At 47.0% G+C, this 22,745-nt stretch overlaps 1 protein-coding gene across 6 annotated transcripts in view; it reads right to left on the bottom strand.

Annotated features, from left to right (window-relative positions):
- DIAPH2 (diaphanous related formin 2) overlaps positions 1-22,745 on the bottom strand; it is a 1,791,241-nt gene that overhangs the window by 1,214,341 nt on the left and 554,155 nt on the right. The gene's annotated exons all lie outside the window — the stretch shown is intronic.

Here is a 22,745-nt window from a genome sequence, read left to right as displayed (position 1 = left end):
GTGATAAACATTTGCTTTCCTCTTACGTTCCGTCTGTCCAGGGACGTCCTGAATCCCACCACTTCCATCCCTTCAGCTTATACCCAGCTATAAAGAAGTGGGAACGTTCCTCTCCATGGATCCTCCAGAAGACATTGGGTAGAGAGTTATGTAAACTCCATTCATCCTCGCCATTGATTTATGCTAAAACCCGAGGCGTGCAGAAAACTGCAAGTGACCAGTATTGACTCCATCACCAGTGACATATTTAATTGGAGTTTAATTTTTGCAGTTAATTCTTGGGGAAGCTCCGCTGGGACCGGCGCAGTGAAATCACATGCATTAAGATGATCCACTATTGATTTCAATATGAAATGCAGAATGGGACTATAGAGCGGCGCCCGTCCGGACATGATTCATCACGACAACTCCACCACAGATGGGAAGGTCTGCGGCGGCTCCGTCAGGTTCAATGATGGCGGACGCTCACAAGAAGAACTGAGACCACAAGGTCCGCGATCATCTTCTGCTCCTCTCCACTGCTTTATACGTCTGTAGCTTCACATATTAGGTCCTATCTGCAGCAAGGGAGCTGGGATGCCCCCCCCCAAAAATGGCTACACAAACCGGACCTTCAGATCTCATCACATGTCTGCTCTAGGAAACATATCTCGCATCGTGTTATTCTTCCTGAATATGTGTAAATAAATTGACAACTGCTTGTTCTGACTCGAATTCTCAAAAGAAATTGTCCTTATAAAATGAGATATTTGGTCATTGCTGACCCGGCAGGTCCAGATTGTAAACCGTGCTCACTGCTGAATGGCAGCAAGTTGTCAATTTAGTCATATATTCCAGGAGGAATAACAGAGGACGGGCACAATGCAACTCTCAGAAACAAATATTAACTAGAACGGATACTTTAGATCAGAGAAGTCCTCAATAAGTGACTCCAAGGTCCAAAATCCAGGCAGTGACGGACGGTGATTACAGCCCCTCCACCCCGGCACAAACAAAATGTAACTCACAAGCCCAAATAAATCCTCTGCTGCAAAACAAGACAAGCTGCAGGACCCCAAAGGAAATGTGCATTGGGCATAGGACTAAATCATTGTGATTTATGCTCCGTGGGGCTCTGCACTGTTTGGAGGGAGGAATTTTTAGCTGGAGATATTGACATTTTTCACTTGAGAAAAACCCTGAAAATGTGAGAGAGGAGAAAGCTGTAAATTAGTGTCACTGCTGCTCAACCACAGACTGCACGACAGCGGCTGGCTGCTGCCTGCGGAGGCAAAACCGGAATAGAAGGAAAAATGGAGGGGGAGAACTTCAAAAAGAAAAATGGAGGGGGGAAAACCAGAAAAGAAGGAAAAATGGAGGGGGAGAAACTTCAAAAAGAAAAATGGAGGGGGGGGGACCGGAAAAGAAAAAAAAATGGAGAGGGGAAAACCTGAGAAGAAAGAAAATGGAGGGGGGAACCTCAATAGAGAGAAAAATGGAGGGGAGGGGGGGGGGAAGCCGGAAAAGAAAAAAAATGTAGAGGGGAGAAACCTCAAAAAGAAAAATGGAGGGGGGGGGGACCTCAAAAAGAAAAATGGAGGGGGGGGGCTAAAAAAGAAAGAAAAATGGAGGGGGAAAAACCTGAAAAGAAGGAAAAATGGAGAGCAGAGAAGCCTCAAAAAGAAAGAAAAATGGAGAGGGGAGAAACTTCAAAAAGAAAAATGGAGGGGGGGACGAGAAAAGAAAAAAAAATGGAGGGGGTGAAGCTGAAAAAAAGGAAAAATGGAGAGGGAGAAATCTCAAAAAGAAATAAAAATGGAGAGGAGGAAAACCAGAAAAGAAAGAAAAATGGAGGGGGGAACCTCAATGGAGAGAAAAATGGAAAGGGGGAACCTGAAAAGAAGGTAAAATGGAGAGGGGGAACCTGAAAAGAAGGAAAAATGGAGGGGGGAACCTCAATGGAGTAGGGAAAACCTGAAAAAAAGGAAAAATGGAGAGGGGAAACCTCAAAAGAAGGAAAAATGGAGGGGGGAACCTCAAAAGGAGAGAAAAATGGAGCGGGGAAAACCAGAAAAGAAGGAAAAATGGATGGAGGGAACCTCAATGGAGAGAAAAATGGAGAGGGGAAAACCTGAAAAGTAGAAAAAAATAGAGAGATGAACGTGAAAAAAAGGAAAAATTGAGAGAAGAGAAACCTCAAAAAGAGAAATGGAGGGGATGAACCTCAATGGAGAGAAAAATGGAGAGGGGGAACTGAAAAGAAGGTAAAATGGAGGGAGGAACCTCAATGGAGCAGGGAAAACCTGAAAAGAAGGAAAAATGGAGGGGGGAAAACCTAAGAAGAAAGAAAATGGAGGGGGAAACCTCAAAAAGAAAAATGGAGGGGAGGGTGTGAGGGTAAACCAGAAAAGAAAAAAAAATGTAGAGGGGAGAAACCTCAAAAAGAAAAATGGAGGGGGGAACCTCAAAAAGAAAAATGGAAGGGGGACCGTAAAAGAAAGAAAAATGGAGGGGGAAAAACCTAAAAAAGAAAGAAAAATGAAGGGGGCACCTCAATACAGAAAAAAATGGAGGGGGGGGGACCTCAAAAAGAAAAATGGAGGGGGGGAACCGGTTAAGGAAAAAAAAAGGAGAGGGGAGAAACCTCAAAAAGAAAAATGGAGGGGGGGAGACTGGAAAAGAAAGAAAAATGAAGGGGGGAACCTCAATGGAGGGGGGAGAAACCTGAAAATAAGGAAAATTGGAGAGCAGAGAAACCTCAAAAAGAAAGAAAAATGGAAGGGGGGAAACCGGAAAAGAAAGATAAATGGAGGGGGGAACCTCAATGGAGAGAAAAAATGGAAAGGGGGAACCTGAAAAGAAGGTAAAATGGAGAGGGGGAACCTCAATGGAGTAGGGAAAACCTGAAAAAAAGGAAAAATGGAGAGGGGAACCTCAATGGAGAAAAAATGGAGCGGGGAAAACCTGAAAAGAAGGAAAAATGGAGGGGGGGGGAAACCTCAATGGAGAGAAAAATGGAGCGGGGAAAACCTGAAAAGAAGGTGAAATGGAGGGGGGGAACCTCAATGGAGAGAAAAATGGAGCGGGGAAAACCTGAAAAGAAGGTGAAATGGAGGGGGGGAACCTCAATGGAGAGAAAAATGGAGCAGGGAAAACCTGAAAAGAGCGAAAAATGGAGGGTGAGAACCTCAATAGAGAGAAAAATGGAGCGGGGAAAACCTCAGTTGAAAGGAAAATGTAGCAGAGGAGAAACGTCACTGGAAAGAGAGGGTGGGAAACCTCAGTGGAAAGGGGGAAATCTCTATGTAGGATTCGAAGTAGAGGGGAAAACAGGTTTGAGGTTCTCTTCATGTTGTTCATTGTTATTGGGGTTCTATAGGCGCCAACAATTGCCTGAATGGCAGTGGCCATGACTTCTCAGCCCAGCAGAAGCTGAACATACATCTGTTATTATTCAGAAATCCAATATGTTACATTATACAGTATATCAAAAAAGTGAGTGCACCCGTGACATTTTTGTAAATATTTTATATCTTTTCCTGCACTGCAGATCTGACCCTGTGAGACAATGTGCAGCGTCAGTGTGCAGCGTGAATAACAGTGTAAATAATAGTTAGATTTTTTAGTCTAGCTGCCCAGACACAGATGTTTTTAACCTAGATAGTGGCATTTTAGTTAGGGACCCGGATTATTGAGATTACCTTGCCGTTGGTTTCCGGGCTTACATGCATTGGCCAATTCCAAAACTAAAAATCTCATTTTTTCATATAGCAGTAATGCAGTGCCAGAGTTCCCTTATACATTGTTGGCATTTAGTGTGCGGCTGTATGCATCTTGTATTTGCTATGTTTTTTCAGCTGGCACCTATTCACACTTGTAGGATGTGCAGGTCAGTTTTTTTTAAATATTAGTACTGCAGATCTGACCCTGTGAGACAATGTATAGTGTCAGTGTGCAGCGTGTATAACAGTGTAAATAACGTAGCACAGCCATTAATGTGTAAGCTGCTGGCAACAGAAGTGAGTACACCCCTAAGTGAGAATGGCCGCATTGTTCCCCATCAGCAATGTTCCCTCCCCGGTGTCATGCGACTCATTAGTGTTACAGTGTCTCCGGTGTGAATGGGGGGCCGGGGTGGTACATTGGGTGTTATCGCTCACACACTCCTCATACCAGTCACTGGCTCCTCACATTCTAGGGTCACTTGCAAAAAAGAAACCCAGCAATGTATGAAGCTAAAGATGGTGGCGGAGGAGACGACCACGTATTACTGTGTGTAGACTGCGCCGTCCAGCGCTCTGCTCACCCATCTCCTTGACCCGCAGCACTCGCTTACTCATAAAGGCCCAACACTAAGATCCGTCATCACACTGGATTTCCTAAATGCCTTCATAGGAGAACCCTATTGGTCAGAGCGGAGGGCTGATAACAGAGACTGCGTCCATGTGTTATATTGTCAGTTACTAATATGTGGCCAATCACAGCTGATTGCTCCTGACCACGGAGCCACATGATCAGTGGATCCCCGGTACAGGCACCAACCAGGGTGTAATGAGGAGATCCCTAACTCTAAAGCCTGCTTTACACGAGACGACTGATTGTGCGATAGCATGATCGATTGTACCCTCCCCCGCACCCGTCGTTTTTGCGTCACGGGCAATTAGTTGCCCATGGCGCACAAACTCGTTTAACCCCCGTCACACATACTTACCTTCCGGACGACCTCGATGTGGGCGACGAATGTCCACTTCCTGGAGTGGGCGGGACGTTCGACGTCACAGCGACGTCACACGGCAGGCGGCCAATAGAAGCGGAGGGGCGGAGATGAGCGGGACGTAAACATCCCGCCTTCCTCCCATTAAGCCGGCGGGTGCCGCGGGAGGCAGGTAAAAGCTGCTGTTCATCGTTCCCGTGGTGTCACACGGAGCAATGTGTGATGCCACGGAAACGATGAACCACCGCCGCCATTTTAATTAAACAATTTTATAAAATCTAGCGACGAGTACACGACTCACGATTTGTGAGCGATACTGCGTCGCTAGGAGGTGTCACATGAAACCACATCGTGCGGTATGCCGGATGTGCGTCACGAAAACCGTGACCCCAACGACACATCGCACAATCTATCGTCTCGTGTAAAGCCCGCTTAAGAGGAGGGAAGCCCCTGGTGCTATACTGCCCGACAATGCATCAGATTGTTACTTTCTATACAATATTGTTACTCTGTAGCTAATTCATAGCTCCGTACGAGTGCAACACGAAGGGGCCGAGGAAATGAGGGACCCAGGAGGCCAGAAGAGCAAGGCGCCACATTTCCATCTGTGCTCACATCAGCTGCAGTAATGACACGGCTCGCTCCCCGCGCCCACTGATTGGCAACCGCACTATTCTATGGATATCTCCGCACAACAGCACAATACGATTCAAAAACATTATTAATGAGACTTGTAAAAGAAACCAGAGAAGAGTAACACAACACAGAAGACAAAACCCCAACCAAGCGCCAAAGACACCACGGAAAATGCATCTGTCACCTCAATAATGACCCAAACCATGGGGCCCGGAGGAGGGAAGCAATGATAAAGACCCAGATCCAAAAATCACCACGTCTGAGCATAGTGGCAGTAATATAGCAGTTATATACTGTACATAGGAGCAGTATTATAGTAGTTATATTCCTGTACATAGGAGCAGTATTATAGTAGTTATATTCCTGTACATAGGGGCAGTATTATAGTAGTTATATTCTTGTACATAGGGGCAGTATTATAGTAGTTGTATTCTTGTACATAGGGGCAGTATTATAGTAGTTATATTCTTGTATATAGGAGCAGTATTATAGTAGTTATATTCTTGTACATAGGGGCAGTATTATAGTAGTTATATTCCTGTACATAGGAGCAGTATTATAGTAGTTATATTCTTGTACATAGGGGAAGTATTATAGTAGTTATATTCCTGTACATAGGGGCAGTATTATAGTAGTTATATTCCTGTACATAGGGGCAGTATTATAGTAGTTATATTCTTGTACATAGGAGCAGTATTATAGTAGTTATATTCCTGTACATAGGAGCAGTATTATAGTAGTTATATTCTTGTACATAGGGGCAGTATTATAGTAGTTATATTCCTGTACATAGGGGCAGTATTATAGCAGTTATATTCCTGTACATAGGGGCAGTATTATAGTAGTTATATTCCTGTACATAGGGGCAGTATTATAGTAGTTATATTCCTGTACATAGGGGCAGTATTATAGTAGTTATATTCCTGTACATAGGAGCAGTATTATAGTAGTTGTATTCCTGTACATAGGAGCAGTATTATAGTAGTTATATTCCTGTACATAGGAGCAGTATTATAGTAGTTATATTCTTACATAGGGGGCAGTATTATAGTAGTTCTATTCCTGCACATAGGGGCAGTATTATAGTAGTTATATACTGTACATAGGAGCAGTATTATAGTAGTTATATTCCTGTACATAGGAGCAGTATTATAGTAGTTATATTCCTGTATATAGGAGGCAGCATGATAGTAGTTATATTCTTGTACATAGGGGGAAGTATTATAGTAGTTATATTCTTGTATATAGGGGCAGTATTATAGTAGTTATATTCTTGTACATAGGAGCAGTATTATAGTAGTTATATTCTTGTACATAGGCGGCAGTATTATAGTAGTTATATTCTTGTACATAGGGGGCAGTATTATAGTAGTTATATTCTTGTACATAGGAGCAGTATTATAGTAGTTATATTCTTGTACATAGGGGGCAGTATTATAGTAGTTATATTCTTGTACATAGGGGGCAGTATTATAGTAGTTATATTCTTGTACATAGGAGCAGTATTATAGTAGTTATATTCTTGTATATAGGAGCAGTATTATAGTAGTTATATTCTTGTACATAGGAGCAGTATTATAGTAGTTATATTCCTGTACATAGGAGCAGTATTATAGTAGTTGTATTCCTGTACATAGGAGCAGTATTATAGTAGTTATATTCCTGTACATAGGGGCAGTATTATAGTAGTTATATTCCTGTACATAGGAGCAGTATTATAGTAGTTATATTCTTACATAGGGGGCAGTATTATAGTAGTTCTATTCCTGCACATAGGGGCAGTATTATAGTAGTTATATACTGTACATAGGAGCAGTATTATAGTAGTTATATTCCTGTACATAGGAGCAGTATTATAGTAGTTATATTCCTGTATATAGGAGGCAGCATGATAGTAGTTATATTCTTGTACATAGGGGGCAGTATTATAGTAGTTATATTCTTGTACATAGGAGCAGTATTATAGTAGTTATATTCTTGTACATAGGGGGCAGTATTATAGTAGTTATATTCTTGTACATAGGGGGCAGTATTATAGTAGTTATATTCTTGTACATAGGAGCAGTATTATAGTAGTTATATTCTTGTACATAGGGGGCAGTATTATAGTAGTTATATTCTTGTATATAGGAGCAGTATTATAGTAGTTACAGTGCCTACAAGTAGTATTCAACCCCCTGCAGATTTCGCAGGTTTGATAAGATGCAAATAAGTTAGCGCCTGCAAACTTCAAACAAGAGCAGGATTTATTAACAGATGCATAAATCTTACAAACCAACAAGTTATGTTACTCAGTTAAATTCTAATAAATTTTCAACATAAAAGTGTGGGTCAATTATCATTCAACCCCTAGGTTTAATATTTTGTGGAATAGCCCTTGTTTGCAATTACAGCTAATAATCGTCTTTTATAAGACCTGATCAGGACGGCACAGGTCTCTGGAGTTATCTTGGCCCACTCCTCCATGCAGATCTTCTCCAAGTTATCTAGGTTCTTTGGGTGTCTCATGTGGACTTTAATCTTGAGCTCCTTCCACAAGTTTTCAATTGGGTTAAGGTCAGGAGACTGACTAGGCCACTGCTACACCTTGATTTGTTCCCTCTTGAACCAGGCCTTGGTTTTCTTGGCTGTGTGCTTTGGGTCGTTGTCTTGTTGGAAGATGAAATGACGACCCATCTTAAGATCCTTGATGGAGGAGCGGAGGTTCTTGGCCAAAATCTCCAGGTAGGCCGTGCTATCCATCTTCCCATGGATGCGGACCAGATGGCCAGGCCCCTTGGCTGAGAAACAGCCCCACAGGATGATGCTGCCACCACCATGCTTGACTGTAGGGATAGTATACTTGGGGTCGTATGCAGTGAAATCCAGTCTCCAAACGTCACGTGTGTGGTTGGCACCAAAGATCTCGATCTTGGTCTCATCAGACCAGAGAACCTTGAACCAGTCTGTCTCAGAGTCCTCCAAGTGATCATGAGCAAACTGTAGACGAGCCTTGACATGACGCTTTGAAAGTAAAGGTACCTTACGGGCTCGTCTGGAACGGAGACCATTGCGGTGGAGTACGTTACTTATGGTATTGACTGAAACCAATGTCCCCACTGCCATGAGATCTTCCCGGAGCTCCTTCCTTGTTGTACTTGGGTTAGCCTTGACTCTTCGGACAAGCCTGGCCTCGGCACGGGTGGAAACTTTCAAAGGCTGTCCAGGCCGTGGAAGGCTAACAGTAGTTCCATAAGCCTTCCACTTCCGGATGATGCTCCCAACTGTGGAGACAGGTAGGCCCAACTCCTTGGAAAGGGTTTTGTACCCCTTGCCAGCCTTGTGACCCTCCACGATCTTGTCTCTGATGGCCTTGGAATGCTCCTTTGTCTTTCCCATGTTGACCATGTATGAGTGCTGTTCACAAGTTTGGGGAGGGTCTTAATTAGTCAGAAAAGGCTGGAAAAAGAGATAATTAATCCAAACATGTGAAGCTCATTGTTCTTTGTGCCTGAAATACTTCTTAATACTTTAGGGGAACCAAACAGAATTCTGGTGGTTTGAGGGGTTGAATAATAAATGACCCTCTGAATAAACTTTTCACAATTTAAAAAAAAAAAAAAAAAAAAAGAAATAACATTCTTTTTTGCTGCATTTCACACTTCCAGGCTGATCTACAGTCCAAATGTCACAATGCCAAGTTATTCCGAATGTGTAAACCTGCTAAATCTGCAGGGGGTTGAATACTACTTGTAGGCACTGTATATTCTTGTACATAGTGGCAGTAATATAGCAATTATATTCTTGTATATAGGGGCAGTAATATAGCAATTATATTCTTGTATATAGGGGCAGTATTATAGTAGTTATATTCTTGTATATACGAGCAGTATTATAGTAGTTATATTCTTGTACATAGGGGGCAGTATTATAGGAGTTATATTCTTGTACATAGGGGGCAGTATTATAGTAGTTATATTCTTGTACATAGGAGCAGTATTATAGTAGTTATATTCTTGTACATAGGGGCAGTATTATAGTAGTTATATTCTTGTATATACGAGCAGTATTATAGTAGTTATATTCTTGTACATAGGGGCAGTATTGTAGCAGTTATATTCTACATAGGGGCAGTATTATAGTAGTTATATTCTTGTACATAGGGGCAGTATTATAGTAGTTATATTCTTGTACATAGGGGCAGTATTATAGCAGTTATATTCTTGTACATAGGGGGCAGTATTATAGTAGTTATATTCTTGTACATAGGGGGCAGTATTATAGGAGTTATATTCTTGTACATAGGGGGCAGTATTATAGTAGTTATATTCTTGTACATAGGAGCAGTATTATAGTAGTTATATTCTTGTACATAGGGGCAGTATTATAGTAGTTATATTCTTGTATATACGAGCAGTATTATAGTAGTTATATTCTTGTACATAGGGGCAGTATTACAGTAGTTATATTCTTGTACATAGGGGCAGTATTATAGTAGTTATATTATTGTACATAGGGGCAGTATTATAGTAGTTATATTCTTGTACATAGGAGCAGTATTATAGTAATTATATTCTTGTACATAGGGGCAGTATTATAGCAGTTTTTCTTCTTATATACAGTGGTCAGTATTACAGTAATATAGTCATTATTATTATACAAATAATGTACTGTATATTCCTACCTATAGATAAATCACAACTTACGGCATGTAATATATAATTGTGTATATATACATACGGTGCATATATATATATATATATATATATATATATATATATATATATATACACAGTGTATGCACTTGAGCCAGAAGCAGCCGCAGTGCAGCAAAAATAGAAAGAGAAAAACAAGTCTCTTGGTGCCGCTCGGTCATTTTTGTAAAGACTAATCTTTGGAAATCCCATATTAAACTTGTCTTTTCGGTAATTACAGAGTCTTGTCTTGAGTGCATTTGCTCTCGCAGAACCCCAGAACTGCTGACAACAACCCGCATTTTAAATAGTGATTGATTGTTAATTATTAGTCCTCATCATCCATCATCATAAGCTTTTAAAGCTCCTGTCAAATTAAGTGAGGTCAGTAGACCGTATTTAATTGAGGATTACGAAAACTCGGAGATGCAGCGATCTGATAAACAAGGCGTTAGGATGCGTCTCTTTATCAATTAGAAAAGGTTGTTATGACCATTGTTACTGTATTAGGCGGATTCTGAACGGGCGCGTGGTGCAGAGCGCGGCTCGTAGGGAGGAGCCTTCATTCTTCCCGCTGGATCCCCCTCATCATTTTCAGGTCTGCACCGATGTTTCTGCACCGATGTTTCCGCACCAATATTGCTGCACCGATGTTTCTGCACCAATGTTTCTGCACCGATGTTTCCGCACCAATGTTTCTGTACCGATGTTTCTGCACCGATGTTTCCGCACCAATGTTTCCGCACCGATGTTTCTGTACCGATGTTTCTGTACCGATGTTTCTGTACCAATGTTTCTGCACCGATGTTTCCGCACCAATGTTTCTGTACCGATGTTTCCGCACCAATGTTTCCGCACCAATGTTTCTGCACCGATGTTTCTGCACCAATGTTTCTGCACCGATGTTTCTGTACCGATGTTTCTGTACCGATGTTTCCGCACCAATGTTTCTGCACCGATGTTTCTGCACCAATGTTTCTGCACCAATGTTTCTGTACCGATGTTTCCGCACCAATGTTTCTGTACCGATGTTTCCGCACCAATGTTTCCGCACCGATGTTTCTGCACCGATGTTTCTGCACCAATGTTTCTGCACCGATGTTTCTACACCGATGTTTCTGCACCGATGTTTCTGCACCAATGTTTCTGCACCAATGTTTCTGCACCAATGTTTCTGCACCAATGTTTCTGCACCAATGTTTCTGCACCGATGTTTCTGCACCGATGTTTCTGCACCAATGTTTCTGCACCGATGTTTCTGCACCGATGTTTCTGCACCAATATTTCTGTACCGATGTTTCCTCACCGATGTTTCCGCACCGATGTTTCTGCACCGATGTTTCTGCACCGATGTTTCTGCACCAATGTTTTTGCAAGGATTTTTCCGCACCAATGTTTCCGCACCGATGTTTCTGTCCTGATATTTCTGCACCGATGATTCCTCACCGATGTTTCTGCACCGATGATTCCGCTCCGATGTTTCCACACCGATGTTTCCGCCCCGATGTTTCTGCACCGATGTTTCTGCACTGATGATTCCTCAATGATGTTTCCGCACCAATATTTCTGTACCAATGTTTTTGCACCGATGTTTCTGCACCGATGATTTCTCGCCGATGTTTCTGCACCGATGATTCCTCACTGATGTTTCCGCATCAATGTTTCCGCCCCGATGTTTCCTCACCGATGTTTCCATACCGATGTTTCCATACTGATGTTTCTGCACCGATGATTCCGCACCGATGTTTCCTCACCGATGTTTCCATACTGATGTTTCTGCACCGATGTTTCCATATCGATGTTTCCGCCCTGATGTTTCCGCACCGATGTTTCCTCACTGATGTTTCTGCACCGATGTTCCTGCACCGATGTTTCCTCACTGATGTTTCCATACCGATGTTTCCATACTGATGTTTCCATACCAATGTTTCCATACTGATGTTTCCAAACCGATGTTTCCTCACTGATGTTTCTGCACCGATGTTTCCATACCGATGTTTCTGCACCGATGTTTCCGCCCCGATGTTTCCGCCCCGATGTTTCCATACCGATGTTTCCATACTGATGTTTCTGCACCGATGATTCCGCACCGATGTTTCCATACTGATGTTTCCGCCCCGATGTTTCCATACTGATGTTTCTGCACCGATGTTTCCATACTGATGTTTCTGCACCGATGTTTCCATACCGATGTTTCCTCACCGATGTTTCCTCACTGATGTTTCTGCACCGATGTTCCTGCACCGATGTTTCCTCACTGATGTTTCCATACCGATGTTTCCTCACTGATGTTTCCATACCGATGTTTCCATACTGATGTTTCCATACCAATGTTTCCATACTGATGTTTCCATACCGATGTTTCCTCACTGATGTTTCCATACCGATGTTTCCATACTGATGTTTCCATACCAATGTTTCCATACTGATGTTTCCATACCGATGTTTCCTCACTGATGTTTCCATACCAATGTTTCCATACTGATGTTTCCATACCGATGTTTCCTCACTGATGTTTCTGCACCGATGTTTCCATACCGATGTTTCTGCACCGATGTTTCCGCCCCGATGTTTCCTCACTGATGGTTCCATACCGATGTTTTCATACCGATGTTTCCGCCCCGATGTTTCTGCACCGATGTTTCCTCACCGATGTTTCCATACCGATGTTTCCACACCGATGTTTCTGCACCGATGTTTCTGCACCGATGTTTCTGCACCGATGTTTCTGCCCTGATGTTTCCTCACTGATGTTTCCATACCGATGTTTCCGCACCGATGTTTCCGCCCCGATGTTTCCTCACTGATGTTTTCTCATTGATGTTTCCATACCGATGTTTCCGCCCCGATATGTCCTCACTGATGTTTCCATACCGATGTTTCCTCACCGATGTTTCCTCACTGATGTTTCCTCACTGATGTTTCCTCACCGATGTTTCTGCACCGATGTTTCTGCACCGATGTTTCCGCACCGATGTTTCCTCACTGATGTTTCCTCACTGATGTTTCCATACCGATGTTTCCGCCCCGATATGTCCTCACTGATGTTTCCATACCGATGTTTCCGCCCCGATATTTCCTCACTGATGTTTCCTCACTGATGTTTCCTCACCGATGTTTCTGCACCGATGTTTCCGCACCGATGTTTCCTCACTGATGTTTCCTCACTGATGTTTCCATACCGATGTTTCCGCCCCGATATGTCCTCACTGATGTTTCCATACCGATGTTTCCGCCCCGATATTTCCTCACTGATGTTTCCTCACTGATGTTTCCTCACTGATGTTTCTTCACTGATGTTTCCTCACTGATGTTTCCTCACCGATGTTTCCGCAAGATGAAGCTAAGCCGCTAAATGTAAGTGATTTGATTCAGAAGTAACTGATTGGTTTCCGAATTTCCAAAACATTTTTGAAAATTATTCTGGAAAATCTGAATTTTGGATAATGCACTTTTCTACAAAATTGGCCAAAGCCACCGAACTGAGGGTGAATGACGGTTACTGGGAAAGAACCTGTCAAGAACTCACATAAAAATAGTGTAGAAACCTGCAGCTTTATTACAAAGGACCATTTTACAAACAAGACTGAACTGTCTGCAATTCCAATGCTGGGGATCGGCTGCCATTTTCCTGTTTTTTGAGGAGAGAGAGGGGGCTACAATAAACTGTTCTACTTCCCTCTGCTTGTCCTTCCACCCTCTCCCACCGCCGCTTCGATCCGCTCCTCTCCGTTCTTAGTCTCCTTCCCGGTCTTCCGCTGGTCTCTGCTGCCGCTCACAGGCCCCATTCTGTGATGTGGGGCATAATACATGATGAGCGTCACACTCCATGAGTCCATGTAAGCTGCAGCACCCCCCGATGGAAGATCTGGGGGGGCAGAAGAGGAGCTGATCTGAGGCAGAGTCATTAACTTGACTTATCAAAAAAATCACAGACAAACAATATTTTTATGTAATTATTAGGAAACTATAATAGATGGTTATGATTATCAGTGATTCGCGTCTACACCTGATAATTCTGATGACAGACGTCGGCCGCAGTCACTGGAAAATGAGGAGAATCATAGTCTCAATGTTCTGTATAGGACTCTTCAAAAAAATCATGGACACCTTCAATTTTTTTATGGACAGAGCAAAAAAGTGTCCTATATGTACGGACTGTCCTGGAATCAGAAGCTCTTGGCTGTGGCCGGACCCTTCCAGGGCTTGTGATAGTGGTCACGTCTGTAGCACATGGCCACTGGCTCTACTACACATTGTGCTCTTGGCTGTGGCCGGACCCTTCCAGGGCTTGTGATAGTGGTCATGTCTGTAGCACATGGCCACTGGCTCTACTACACATTGTGCTCTTGGCTGTGGCCGGACCCTTCCAGGGCTTGTGATAGTGGTCCTGTCTGTAGCACATGGCCACTGGCTCTACTACACATTGTGCTCTTGGCTGTGGCCGGACCCTTCCAGGGCTTGTGATAGTGGTCATGTCTGTAGCACATGGCCACCGGATCAACTACACATTGTGCTCTTGGCTGTGGCTGGACCCTTCCAGGGCTTGTGATAGAGGTCATGTCTGTAGCACATGGCTACCGGCTCCACTACACATTGTGCTCTTGGCTGTGGCCGGACCCTTCCAGGGCTTGTGATAGTGGTCATGTCTGTAGCACATGGCCACCGAATCAACTACACATTGTGCTCTTGGCTGTGGCTGGACCCTTCCAGGGCTTGTGATAGAGGTCATGTCTATAGCACATGGCCACTGGCTCTACAACACATTGTGCTCTTGGCTGTGGCCGGACCCTTCCAGGGCTTGCGATAGTGGTCACGTCTGTAGCACATGGCCACTGGCTCTACAACACATTGTGCTCTTGGCTGTGGCCGGACCCTTCCAGGGATTGCGATAGTGGTCACGTCTGTAGCACATGGCCACCGGATCAACTACACATTGTGCTCTTGGCTGTGGCTGGACCCTTCCAGGGCTTGTGATAGAGGTCATGTTTATAGCACATGGCCACTGGCTCTACAACACATTGTGCTCTTGGCTGTGGCCGGACCCTTCCAGGGCTTGCGATAGTGGTCACGTCTGTAGCACATGGCCACTGGCTCTACAACACATTGTGCTCTTGGCTGTGGCCAGACCCTTCCAGGGATTGCGATAGTGGTCACGTCTGTAGTACATGGCCACCGGCTCCACTACACATTGTGCTCTTGGCTGTGGCCGGACCCTTCCAGGGCTTGTGACAGTGGTCAAGTCTGTAGCGCATGGCCACCGGATCCACTACACATTGTGGTCTTGGCTGTGGCCGGACCTTTGCAGGACTTGTGATAGAGGTCACGTCTGTAGCACATGGCCACCACCTCCACTACACATTGTGCTCTTGGCTGTGACCGGACCCTTCCAGGACTTGTGATAGAGGGCACGTCTGTAGCACATGGCCACCGGCTCCACTACACATTGTGCTCTTGGCTGTGGCCGGACCCTTCCAGGACTTGTGATAGAGGGCACGTCTGTAGCACATGGCCACCGCCTCCACTACACATTGTGCTCTTGGCTGTGGCTGGACCCTTCCAGGACTTGTGATAGAGGGCACGTCTGTAGCACATGGCCACCGCCTCCACTACACATTGTGCTCTTGGCTGTGGCCGGACCCTTCCAGGGCTTGTGACAGTGGTCACGTCTGTAGCACATGGCCACCGCCTCCACTACACATTGTGCTCTTGGCTGTGGCCGGACCCTTCCAGGGCTTGTGACAGTGGTCACGTCTGTAGCACATGGCCACCGCCTCCACTACACATTGTGCTCTTGGCTGTGGCCGGACCCTTCCAGGGCTTGTGACAGTGGTCACGTCTGTAGCGCATGGCCACCGGCTCCACTACACATTGTGCTCTTGGCTGTGGCCGGACCCTTCCAGGGCTTGTGATAGTGGTCACATCTGTAGCACATCCCCACCGCCTCCACTACACATTGCGCTCTTGGCTGCGGCCGGACCCTTCCAGGGCTTGTGATAGTGGTCACATCTGTAGCACATCCCCACCGCCTCCACTACACATTGCGCTCTTGGCTGCGGCCGGACCCTTCCAGGGCTTGTGACAATGGTCACGTCTGTAGCGCATGGCCACCGCCTCCACTACACATTGCGCTCTTGGCTGCGGCCGGACCCTTCCAGGGCTTGTGACAATGGTCACGTCTGTAGCGCATGGCCACCGCCTCCACTACACATTGTGCTCTTGGCTGTGGCCGGACCCTTCCAGGGCTTGTGACAATGGTCACGTCTGTAGCGCATGGCCACCGCCTCCACTACACATTGCGCTCTTGGCTGCGGCCGGACCCTTCCAGGGCTTGTGACAATGGTCACGTCTGTAGCGCATGGCCACCGGATCCATTACACATTGTGGTCTTGGCTGCGTATATGGAGGAGGAAACAGATCTTTACTAATTTGTCATATGTGTTTGAGTCTATGGAAATCTGAGGAAGCGCAGAGTATATAATTACCAAAATATAAAAATAGGAGAGTAGAAGGCGCCGCAGAGAGTCCGCAGTACATTACACATCTCCACTAATTGCCACTCTCGGTGTTGCGCACACATCTGCAGTCATTTGCGGCCAGTAGCCGTCATTATTTCCAGAGTTTCCACTTGTTTAATTACTTATAAACCCACGAGGGCGGCTGCCCAGTGAAGCTTGCGATCCACACACTGGTAATTGGTCTGCACCGGTCGTCCCCAGCACGGATTCCTCTACAAGTCGGGTTTGGGACGTCAGGACCTAGCTGAATGTGGTTTCTACATCCAAGGAAGTGTGGAGTCTTATAATCATTGACAACGCGCGTCATATAAATATAGAGGAATAAAAACAATAAAAAGCTATAGACTAAAGAAATATATACTGGAATAAAGGATGAAAGTCAGCCGAAAATCACCATAAAACCACAGGGGCCCCCGATGTCAGCCGCTCAGCTCCATACACTTCATAGGATGAACCGGACACTTTACTCAGAAGGACAAGTTAATGCCATGTCTATTATCATCTATACACAGGAGCATTGATAACATATAGGTGGGTGATCACCTACAGATCGGTGGGGATCGGACCCCTGGGACTGGAGCCTCAGTGCACGAGCTCGGCCTCATTCATTCTCTGTGGGGCTCCCAGAAAAAGTGCAGCGCTCAACACCCCCATAGAGCATGAAAAGGGGGACAGTCCGCCATCCAACCTGCCATACAGACAAAAAAGTGCAGCGCTCAGCACCCCCATAGAGCATGAAAGGGGGACAGTCCGGCATCCAACCTGCCATATATACAGACAGAAAAGTGCAGCGCTCAGCACCCCCATAGAGCATGAATGGGGGACAGTCCGGCATCCAACCTGCCATACAGACAGAAAAGTGCAGCACTCAGCACCCCCATAGAGCATGAATGGGGGACAGTCCGGCATCCAACCTGCCATATATACAGACAGAAAAGTGCAGCGCTCAGCACCCCCATAGAGCATGAATGGGGGATAGTCAGGCATCCAACCTGCCATACAGACAGAAAAGTGCAGCACTCAGCACCCCCATAGAGAATGAATGAGGGACAGTCAGGCATCCAACCTGCCATATATACAGACAGAGAAGTGCAGCGCTCAGCACCCCCATAGAGCATGAATGGGGGACAGTCCGGCATCCAACCTGCCATATATACAGACAGAAAAATGCAACGCTCAGCACCTCCATAGAGCATGAATGGGGGACAGTCCGGCATCCAACCTGTCATATATACAGACAGAAAAGTGCAGCACTCAGCACCCCCATAGAGCATGAATGGGGGACAGTCCGGCATCCAACCTGCCATATATACAGACAGAAAAGTGCAGCGCTCAGCACCCCCATAGAGCATGAATGGGGGACAGTCAGGCATCCAACCTGCCATATATACAGACAGAAAAGTGCAGCGCTCAGCACCCCCATAGAGCATGAATGGGGGACAGTCCGGCATCCAACCTGCCATATATACAGACAGAAAAGTGCAGCGCTCAGCACCCCCATAGAGCATGAATGGGGGACAGTCCGGGATCCAACCTGCCATACAGACAGAAAAGTGCAGCGCTCAGCACCCCCATAGAGCATGAATGGGGGACAGTCCGGCATCCAACCTGCCATATATACAGACAGAAAAGTGCAGCGCTCAGCACCCCCATAGAGCATGAATGGGGGACAGTCAGGCATCCAACCTGCCATATATACAGACAGAAAAATGCAACGCTCAGCACCCCCATAGAGCATGAATGGGGGACAGTCCGGCGTCCAACCTGCCATACATACAGACAGAAAAGTGCAGCGCTCAGCACCCCCATAGAGCATGAATGGGGGACAGTCCGGCATCCAACCTGCCATATATACAGACAGAAAAGTGCAGCGCTCAGCACCCCCATAGAGCATGAAATGGGGGACAGTCCGGCATCCAACCTTCCATATATACAGACAGAAAAGTGCAGCGCTCAGCACCCCCATAGAGCATGAATGGGGGACAGTCCGGCATCCAACCTGCCATACAGACAAAAAAGTGCAGCGCTCAGCACCCCCATAGAGCATGAATGGGGGACAGTCCGGAATCCAACCTGCCATACATACAGAAAAGTGCAGCGCTCAGCACCCCCATAGAGCATGAAATGGGGGACAGTCCGGCATCCAACCTTCCATATATACAGACAGAAAAGTGCAGCGCTCAGCACCCCCATAGAGCATGAATGGGGGACAGTCCGGCATCCAACCTGCCATACAGACAAAAAAGTGCAGCGCTCAGCACCCCCATAGAGCATGAATGGGGGACAGTCCGGAATCCAACCTGCCATACATACAGAAAAGTGCAGCGCTCAGCACCCCCATAGAGCATGAATGGGGGACAGTCAGGCATCCAACCTGCCATATATACAGACAGAAAAGTGCAGCGCTCAGCACCCCCATAGAGCATGAATGGGGGACAGTCCAGCATCCAACCTGCCATATATACAGACAGAAAAGTGCAGCGCTCAGCACCCCCATAGAGCATGAATGGGGGACAGTCCGGCATCCAACCTGCCATACAGACAGAAAAGTGCAGCGCTCAGCACCCCCATAGAGCATGAATGGGGGACAGTCCGGCATCCAACCTGCCATATATACAGACAGAAAAGTGCAGCGCTCAGCACCCCCATAGAGCATGAATGGGGGACAGTCCGGCATCCAACCTGCCATACAGACAGAAAAGTGCAGCGCTCAGCACCCCCATAGAGCATGAATGGGGGACAGTCCGCCATCCAACCTGCCATATATACAGACAGAAAAGTGCAGCGCTCAGCACCCCCATAGAGCATGAATGGGGGACAGTCCGGCATCCAACCTGCCATACAGACAGAAAAGTGCAGCGCTCAGCACCCCCATAGAGCATGAATGGGGGACAGTCCGGCATCCAACCTGCCATACAGACAGAAAAGTGCAGCGCTCAGCACCCCCATAGAGCATGAATGGGGGACAGTCCGGCATCCAACCTGCCATACAGACAGAAAAGTGCAGCGCTCAGCACCCCCATAGAGCATGAATGGGGGACAGTCCGGCGTCCAACCTGTCATATATACAGACAGAAAAGTGCAGCGCTCAGCACCCCCATAGAGCATGAATGGGGGACAGTCCGGCATCCAACCTGCCATACAGACAGAAAAGTGCAGCGCTCAGCACCCCCATAGAGCATGAATGGGGGACAGTCCGCCATCCAACCTGCCATATATACAGACAGAAAAGTGCAGCGCTCAGCATCCCCATAGAGCATGAATGGGGGACAGTCAGGCATCCAACCTGCCATATATACAGACAGAAAAGTGCAGCGCTCAGCACCCCCATAGAGCATGAATGGGGGACAGTCCGGCATCCAACCTGCCATACAGACAGAAAAGTGCAGCGCTCAGCACCCCCATAGAGCATGAATGGGGGACAGTCCGGCATCCAACCTGCCATACAGACAGAAAAGTGCAGCGCTCAGCACCCCCATAGAGCATGAATGGGGGACAGTCCGGCATCCAACCTGCCATATATACAGACAGAAAAGTGCAGAGCTCAGCACCCCCATAGAGCATGAAATGGGGGACAGTCCGGCATCCAACCTGTCATATATACAGACAGAAAAGTGCAGCGCTCAGCACCCCCATAGAGCATGAATGAGGGACAGTCCGGCAAATGGGGGACAGTCCGGCGTCCAACCTGCCATACATACAGACAGAAAAGTGCAGCGTTCAGCACCCCCATAGAGCATGAATGAGGGACAGTCCGGCATCCAACCTGCCATATATACAGACAGAAAAGTGCAGCGCTCAGCACCCCCATAGAGCATGAATGAGGGACAGTCCGGCAAATGGGGGACAGTCCGGCGTCCAACCTGCCATACATACAGACAGAAAAGTGCAGCGTTCAGCACCCCCATAGAGCATGAATGGGGGACAGTCCGGCATCCAACCTGCCATATATACAGACAGAAAAGTGCAGCGTTCAGCACCCCCATAGAGCATGAAATGGGGGACAGTCCGGCATCCAACCTGCCATACATACAGACAGAAAAGTGCAGCGTTCAGCACCCCCATAGAGCATGAATGGGGGACAGTCCGGCATCCAACCTGCCATATATACAGACAGAAAAGTACAGCGCTCAGCACCCCCATAGAGCATGAAATGGGGGACAGTCCGGCATCCAACCTGCCATACATACAGACAGAAAAGTGCAGCGTTCAGCACCCCCATAGAGCATGAATGGGGGACAGTCCGGCATCCAACCTGCCATATATACAGACAGAAAAGTGCAGCGCTCAGCACCCCCATAGAGCATGAATGGTGGACAGTCCGGCATCCAACCTGCCATATATACAGACAGAGAAGTGCAGCGCTCAGCACCCCCATAGAGCATGAATGGGGGACAGTCCGGGATCCAACCTGCCATACAGACAGAAAAGTGCAGCGTTCAGCACCCCCATAGAGCATGAATGGGGGACAGTCCGGGATCCAACCTGCCATACAGACAGAAAAGTGCAGCGTTCAGCACCCCCATAGAGCATGAATGGGGGACAGTCCGGCATCCAACCTGCCATATATACAGACAGAAAAGTGCAGCGCTCAGCACCCCCATAGAGCATGAATGGGGGACAGTCCGGCATCCAACCTGCCATATATACAGACAGAAAAGTGCAGCGCTCAGCACCCCCATAGAGCATGAATGGGGGACAGTCCGGCATCCAACCTGCCATATATACAGACAGAAAAGTGCAGCACTCAGCACCCCCATAGAGCATGAATGGGGGACAGTCCGGCATCCAACCTGCCATATATACAGACAGAAAAGTGCAGCGCTCAGCACCCCCATAGAGCATGAATGGGGGACAGTCAGGCATCCAACCTGCCATATATACAGACAGAAAAGTGCAGCGCTCAGCACCCCCATAGAGCATGAATGGGGGACAGTCCGGCATCCAACCTGCCATATATACAGACAGAAAAGTGCAGCGCTCAGCACTCCCATAGAGCATGAATGGGGGACAGTCCGGCATCCAACCTGCCATACAGACAGAAAAGTGCAGCGTTCAGCACCCCCATAGAGCATGAATGGGGGACAGTCCGGCATCCAACCTGCCATATATACAGACAGAAAAGTGCAGCGCTCAGCACCCCCATAGAGCATGAAATGGGGGACAGTCAGGCATCCAACCTGCCATATATACAGACAGAAAAGTGCAGCGCTCAGCACCCCCATAGAGCATGAATGGGGGACAGTCCGGCATCCAACCTGTCATATATACAGACAGAAAAGTGCAGCGCTCAGCACCCCCATAGAGCATGAATGGGGGACAGTCCGGCATCCAACCTGCCATATATACAGACAGAAAAGTGCAGCGCTCAGCACCCCCATAGAGCATGAATGGGGGACAGTCCGGCATCCAACCTGCCATACAGACAGAAAAGTGCAGCGCTCAGCACCCCCATAGAGCATGAATGGGGGACAGTCCGGCATCCAACCTGCCATATATACAGACAGAAAAGTGCAGCGCTCAGCACTCCCATAGAGCATGAATGGGGGACAGTCCGGCATCCAACCTGCCATACATACAGACAGAAAAGTGCAGCGCTCAGCACCCCCATAGAGCATGAGTGGGGGACAGTCCGGCATCCAACCTGCCATATATACAGACAGAAAAGTGCAGCGCTCAGCATCCCCATAGAGCATGAATGGGGGACAGTCCGGCATCCAACCTGCCATATATACAGACAGAAAAGTGCAGCGCTCAGCACTCCCATAGAGCATGAATGGGGGACAGTCCGGCATCCAACCTGCCATACAGACAGAAAAGTGCAGCGTTCAGCACCCCCATAGAGCATGAATGGGGGACAGTCCGGCATCCAACCTGCCATATATACAGACAGAAAAGTGCAGCGCTCAGCACCCCCATAGAGCATGAAATGGGGGACAGTCCGGCATCCAACCTGCCATATATACAGACAGAAAAGTGCAGCGCTCAGCACTCCCATAGAGCATGAATGGGGGACAGTCCGGCATCCAACCTGCCATACATACAGACAGAAAAGTGCAGCGCTCAGCACCCCCATAGAGCATGAGTGGGGGACAGTCCGGCATCCAACCTGCCATATATACAGACAGAAAAGTGCAGCGCTCAGCACTCCCATAGAGCATGAATGGGGGACAGTCCGGCATCCAACCTGCCATACAGACAGAAAAGTGCAGCGCTCAGCACCCC

Source organism: Anomaloglossus baeobatrachus, chromosome 9 (genome assembly GCF_048569485.1).
Source record: "Anomaloglossus baeobatrachus isolate aAnoBae1 chromosome 9, aAnoBae1.hap1, whole genome shotgun sequence".
Taxonomy (NCBI): domain Eukaryota; kingdom Metazoa; phylum Chordata; class Amphibia; order Anura; family Aromobatidae; genus Anomaloglossus; species Anomaloglossus baeobatrachus.
This window is presented reverse-complemented; position numbering and strand designations above follow the sequence as displayed.